Raw genomic sequence first — 7,543 nt, forward strand, 5'->3', positions numbered from 1 at the left:
GGCGACCTCAACCCTAGCAGACAACGACGGGCGGCGGAGCGGCGGGGCGGCGGCCGGTGGGAGGGCCTGCTCGGGGGAGCTCATGCTCAACAAGGGAGGTGGCGGGGTGTGGATCTGGTGCACGAGAAGGGGGGCAGCGCGGTGGCGGGTGGTGGCGCGGCCGGCCGCGGGAGCAGACAGCGGAGTAGCGGGCAATTTGGGGTGCGCGAGGTGGGAGGCGGCACGGGGCAGAGATTTGGGAGAAGATGAGCGCGCCTGTGTTTTGGTAAGTCCCGCGCATTCTTTTTTTCTAAGAAAGTCCCGCGTTTTGTGCTTTAGTTTTTTTATTAGGGTAAGCCGAGCACTACACACGGTTTACATTATATATGTATTCGTTCTATTTCATTATTAAAAAAATATTTCCCAATTGGTTTCTCAATCTTTTTTGTATTTTCTTTTATTACATTTTTTATACCTTTTTTATTTTTTTGTCATTGTATTCCTTTATATTGTATTTTTATTTCATTGTTTTAGAAATGAAATCCCCCATATTTCATCATTTCGTACATATATTAGGTCATGTGACATGTCATACCAACATTGGGGCATATGCAAGTCACGGAGATTTTCCAACTCCCCCTGGATGTTTCTAGCCAAAACCCTGATTGATTTGACCCGCTAGGTTTAGTGCTACTTTGACTGGCTTCCAAAGGCAGTTTGCTCGGCGACCACATGATATCATGTCCAGAAGAGGTTTGAGAAATCTCATATGATGTCCTCGCGACATGCATAGGCCTTGTGCAGCAGAAGGAGTTATGGACCCCACCACTCGGGGTGCAAATCTACCTGGTGGAAAATTCATGGAAAATTATACGATACCGAAATTCCTCGGGACCTGGCATGGTGTTTTGATATCGTCCCTCTAGTCTATGGTAAAAATCTCAGCGCATAAACCCGCTCGGAGGCCACTTGTAAACTGCACAGTCTCCGAGGTAGTACCTAGTTATCGAGAGGGAACTTGTCCTGTTTGTGAAGGAAGTGTGGGGCTCATTGCTCCATTGGCCTCAAAACTTCTTGTACTCTCAAAGGAGGCCATCACATGACACGTGCCAGACCCTAGCATTATTCGGACCTGCCTACAATATTTGAGACATTTATTGCATTCCTAGGGTTTTAGTGCGGGAAATTGCAGATCACACCGGCGGCCACATCAAATAATGTGCAGAAGAGGTTTGGGAAATCGCATATGATGTCCTCGTGACATGTGTAGGCCTTGTGCAGCAGAAGGGGGGGGGGCGCCACCGGGGGTGCGAACGTACCTCAGTGGCATGCAGGATGCACCCATTCTAATTAATCCACGGAAAACCATATGATGCCAAAATTCCATGGGACATGGCATGGTGTTTTGATATGGCCCCTGTAGTGTGTTAAATCTCATGGTGTTCGTCATAAGCTTGCCCGGAGGGTGCTTGTAAATTGCACCGTCTCCGAGGTAGTACCTAGCTAGTTGTAGAGACGGGATGTGTCCGGTTTGCGAAGGAAGTGTAGGACTCGCTGCTCCGTTGGCCTTGAAACTTCGTGTGCTCTCAAAGGAGTCCATCACATGACACATGCCAGATCCTGGTTTTTCGGAGATGCCTGCAATATTTGAGACATTTATTGCATTCCTATGGTTACAATGCGGGAAATTGCAGATCTGCCTGGCGGCCATATGGAATCATGTTCAGAAGAGGTTTGGAAATCCCATATGAGCCCCCACGACATGCGTATTCCTTTTGCAGCAGAAGGAGAGGCGTGCCCCATCATCGGGGGTGCGGGCATACCTCAGCGGCATGCCAGATGCACCTATTCTAGTTAATCCATGGAAAATTATACTATACCAAAATTCCTTGGGTCCTAGCACGGTGTTTTTGATACCGCTACGCTAGTCTATGGTAAAAATCTCAGTTTGTTCCGCATAAGCCTGCCCGGAGGCCGCTTGTAAACTGCACACACTACAAGAAATATGTCAACTTGTGACCTTGGCTATTGGTCACTGAAAGGTTATTGTTTTTCATTTGCGACCTTTTTGTAACCAAAAACAGAAGGTCAAAGTTGGCGGTCGTAAACTGAAATTAACGACCTTCTATGTGAGAAGGTCATAGACGTTTACGACCAAAATATGCCTATTGTTGTGTTTTGGTCACTAGCAGCCTCCCCAGGCCACGTAGGCATCCGACGTGGCAATCTGATGTGGCACAAGAATCAGCCCAGTAAGATTCAGCGTTTTACATGGGCCGAGCCCAATAATTCAACCTTTTTAATGTATTTTTCCTGTTATTTTTTCTAGCTACATGGGCTTGGCCCAACAATTTGGCATTTTTATTTCATGGGGCATGGCCTTTTTTAGAACTATTTCGTTATCGGGCCTAAGCCTTTTTGTTTTCTTGGCCTTCACCTTTTCACAATTAATTTTTTTAGTAATTTTTTTCAATTTTTCCTGAATTGTTTGATTTGTGGCCTTTTAGGGCCCAAATAGTATTTGTTTCGTTTTCGACGTATCAACAATAAAGTATCAGCAATAAATAATCAATATTTCGATCAGCAGAGCCCCAATCACACAAATTTTCACAAATGACAACCAAAGTACATTATATATATTACAGTCATGCCATAGTCCACATCATCCAGGAATTTAGAACAGCTACAAAAGTGTGCTGGTATGAAGCATAGAACAACCATTCAGGAAACGATCATTATCCTGCAACATCCTCCAACAAATACAACGGCTACAAAGATGAAGTGTTCCCTTTTTCCAGCTACATCCTAGAGCTCGTGCAAAAGACAGTAAACAATCATTATCCTGCAATATCCTCCAACATACAACAGCTAGGAAAAGAATTGAATAGAATAATAAACAAATACACAAGTAGCTAGGAGTGGATCCTGAAGTATGAGGGCACAGATAACAGTAGCAACCATGACTAAATATTAGCAAATATTATATTGGTGGAAAAAAAATTAAATACCAGCAAGCTCTAAGAAGACTCCAAGAACTTGATGGCTCACAATACAATCATGTTTTTGACAGCAAATACTACTAGAATTAAGGCACAAAACATATTCTAAGAAGTGGCAATATGATGGCAGTAACAATTAACAGTAGCAGCTAGCAGAACATCAATCAAACACAACAAAGTTAGCTACTAATGTTCACCAAATTTAAAATTTTGTTTGTCTAGTTAACAAAAGTACAAAACCATACTTAGGAACTCGGAGCAAGAAAAGGCACATGTTGCCTAGGAGCTACCACAAATGATACTGATCAAGGACAAAAACAAGTTGGTATGATATCATTCATTCATTCATTCTCATCACAATCATACATTGAATTCATTAAAGGTTACAGATTAATTTATTGACATAGCATTGGAAAATCACAAGAATGGTATATGAACCAAAGTGTCCAGATAACACATGGAGGTCACAATCACATAGCAAAGGAAGAGTGGGACAGACCAAGGACTTACCCTCTGGACAGATCAAAGACTTCGTGCTTCCTCTTCCTCGGTGGACAAATCAAAGACTTCACTTCCTCTTCCTCGTGCGCCAACAGGAAGACCATCTCAAACACCTTGGTGCCAACAACCTGCAAAACAGCACAACCATCCACACATTAAGTACTGACTTCTGATAAGTCGGTCCCTTGACATAACTCACATAAGGCAATAAGAAACTATACTCATGTATGAACAAAAATAGAAAGAACCAAAACCAGCCCAGCCCAGCACAAGAAACTAAACTCTAGCTTCTACTCAATTCCTCATCATTTCTAATATGTGACACCATGACATGTATGCAATCACGGGATAATTATATCCAACTTGTAGCCTAACGCCTGCGCAACAAGCAAAAGCATCAAGTCGAAGCAACCTGAACCAGCCCGAGCACATATAACTGAACTTGGAGCATGGAAATGGCTTATCCAATTCAAGCAGCCATCAAACAGCCCGAACACATATAATTTTGGTTCATCATCAAATCATCCCGTGGCTATACAACATACTGACATCAATCACAGATATCTATTCCAGATTGAATCTTGACAAAAGTTTTGTTAGGCAATTTGTAGCCTGCCAAAACGTCATATATTTTGGAGCAGAGGTAGTAGTTGCAACTTGCAGCCCGACTAGCAATTACACAATGCACACCCATAAGAATACAAGATTTGCCTTTGGAAAATGGCAGCCATCAGGTAGGCTAAACGTCGTGGCAACATGACACAATGCACCAAGCTACAGTTGCTGTTAAGCTATACAGCCAGCAATCATGGCACATAAATTATACACGACTACTCCAGAATGACTAAATCTGTAGGTCGTTGGTTACCTACAGATCCTACTAAGCAAAGCCGGCAGTCAGGTTGTTGGTTTGGTACTTGTCGAACTAAAAATCTAGAGCATAGCTAGATGATCAATGAGGTTATATTCTCAACAGCAACAACAACCCTTATGCCCAAAACAGACAGATAGAATTATGTACATATTTAGCTCGCCTGGGGCGGTCACCCGGTGGGCCAGAGCCGAAGGGGCGGGACGGGGGCTTGGCGGACTTCTTGAGGGTGTTGGGAACGATCTCAGACGGCAGGTTGAGGAAGGTGCGGAGGAACTCAATGCCGTCGTTGGTCAGGTACCAGTACTAGTGCTGCCACGAGAAGGTCTCCCTGATGTACTCCTTGGACTTGAAGCTCTGCATGAGCTTGATGACCTCGAGGTTCAAGGCATCGACCTGTGTGTGCTTGGCCAGGTTGTAGTCCTTCTTGGCATACAAGACTCCCTCTGCACAAGCATCACAATAGATTGCTCAGTAAAATCATTCAGTCCATCCAAAGGAGTGGCATTCTTGCACACATCAAAAGTTGAAATTAGCACCAAGGAATTCAGTTAAGATGCTCAGACTACTGTAATAGTCAGTAGAATTCTTCCAGACAACTTGCCATGAATAAGATTCTACAGTTAGGATGTTAGTGGTATCCAAACTACCTATGCTCGAACCTTGCAGCAACCGCGCATAAGAGCGAACTCGCTGTGGTCAATGGGTGCCAAGAACACTGACGGGGCAACATGGTTAAAACCCTACACAACACATGGATTGAACCCTATAGAAGAAGACTAACGAGATGGCATCTGAATCCTGGCCACGGTCGGCGCGGTGCGTAAAATGGGCGGGGGAGGGGGAGGAGCTCACCCTGGAAGAGGTACTTGCAGATCTCGCAGTGGTTCTTGTTGGAGATGATCTACGGAGGGAGACAAGTGAGGTTAGATTAGGCGGTTCTACGACCGGGGCAACCAATGGGGAGAGCGGACTCGGCTGGGGATGCTTACCATGGTGAAGGGCGCCGGGGGAGGAGTCGGGGGCGGAGACGGCGGCGCCGCGGTGGGCAGGGGAATGCACTGGCCTCCTCCGGCCCCCTCGCGACGCCATCGCTCTCCCGCCACTTAGCCAAGCCCCGCGAATTGAGGCCCACGCGCCCGCCCACGTCGTCGGGGAGCAGCGCGAAGGGAGCGGCCCCGTAGGCGGAGAGGGAGCAGGGGCGCGAGCGGGCAGAGGGATCCGGAGGCGGGTGGCGCACGACTGTGATGTCGTGGCTGCGGCGGGGAGGGAACTCTGGCAATGGAGCGCGGGGCGGCGGCGGAGGACGGGACGCTTGGGTTAGATCTGGATCTGGGAGAAGTGCGGAGCGGATTTTGAGAGCGCCGATGGGTGGGTGAGAGCGCCGGTGGAGCCCGGGAGCGAGGTTTGCCGGTGGGTGGGTAGGGGCGAGGTTTGCCGGTGGGTGAGAGAGATGTCGTCGTCAATCTGGATCGAGGAGAAGGGGAAAGAGAGGCGGCCGCGAGCTGCTAGGGTTTGGACTGGGCTGTTGAGAGGTGGACGGTTTAGATGGGCTACAACGGACGATTCAGATCAGCTACAGTAGGGGTGATCGGTGGGAAGAGTCCTGATTGGCAGAGAAAATCTATGATTTAAAATAGTTTCCTAGTAATAAAAATAGAGGGGTTTTGTAAAGCAGCTATCAAAAATATTTTGCAAAAGGGAACTCGCAAATTTTATGGGTGATCACCAATTTGTATGCATTTCTGATCTTTCTAGCTATTTTTAATCATTTTTCGAGTGCCCGAAATGAGGTTTTTTGTGAATAACCTACGAAATAATTGTTGCAAAATTGGACCAAATCATTTTTCTAAGATACTAGGGCATATTTAATGCACAATTGATTAAATGGTTGGGTGTCAAAAGTTTTCGCTGATTTAGTAGAAAACGCGTCAAATTTGAACTGCAGCTACCTCATTGTTTGCTCTTTATTTTTTCCATAAATCATTTATAGGTAAAAAAGTATCTATTTAATCAGAGAAACACCAAAAAAACTCCAATATTCAACCACTAGCTAGGAACGATCATGCCCACCGTTTTGACCGCATTTTGAAACGGGCATAAAAAATTCAAAAAAACAAAAAATTGGGAATCCTTTGCATTGTGTCACTATATATGACCAAGCTTCCAGGAAAAATAATAAACTTGTAATACGGCAATTATTTCAAAAAAGTGCTCTCAGAAATGAGCTATCACACGTGAAGATTCAGGGCTTTCAAGCCAAATAATCAATCTTATGGCCACATTCGTGGCATAGTTTGTTCAAATGATCCCATATTGTGCACGAGGGTGCATATTGGAATGGCAAACAATGTTGCCTAAGAAAGTTTTCATTTTCTTTGGACGAAAAAATCATTTTCCATTTTTCGAGTTCCCAAAATGAGGGTTTTTTGTGAAGAACCTACGAAATAATTGTTGCAAAATTGGACCAAATCAATTTTATAAAATACTAGGCCATGTTTAATGAACAATTGACCAAATGGTTGGGTGTCAAAACTTTTGATCCACCTCTGATGAAAAAGACAAACTTTCGCCGGTTCAAGAGGAAGCAGGTAAAATTTGAACTACAGCTACCTCATAGTTTCCTCTAAATTTTTTGTAAAAATTATATCTAGGTACATAAGTATCTATTTAATCAGAGAAACACCAAAAGTTTTCCAAGATCCAACCAGTAGCTAGGAACGGCAATTCCTGCCGTTTTGACCGCATTTTGAAACGGGCATAAAAATTCAAAAAAAAAAATCAAAAAATTGGAAAACCTTCGCATTGTATCATTATATAGGACCAAGTTACCAGGAAAAATAATAAACTTGTAATACGACAATTTTTAAAAAAAAGTGTTCTCAGAAATGAGCTATCATGCGTGAAGATTCATGGCTTTCAAGCCAAATGATCAATCATATGGCCAAATTCATCGCATAGTTTGTTCAAATGATCTCATATTGTGCACAAGGGTGCATATTGGAATGGCAAACAATGTTGCCTAAGGAAGTTTTCATTTTATTTGGACGAAAAAACCATTATCCATTTTTCGAGTGCCCAAAAGGAGGTTTTTTTGTGAAGGACCTCCCAAATAAGTGTTACAAAATTGTACCAAATAATTTTTATAAAATACTAGGCCATATTTAATGCACAATTGACCAAATGGTTGGGT

This window comes from Triticum aestivum, chromosome 5B (genome assembly GCF_018294505.1).
Source record: "Triticum aestivum cultivar Chinese Spring chromosome 5B, IWGSC CS RefSeq v2.1, whole genome shotgun sequence".
Taxonomy (NCBI): domain Eukaryota; kingdom Viridiplantae; phylum Streptophyta; class Magnoliopsida; order Poales; family Poaceae; genus Triticum; species Triticum aestivum.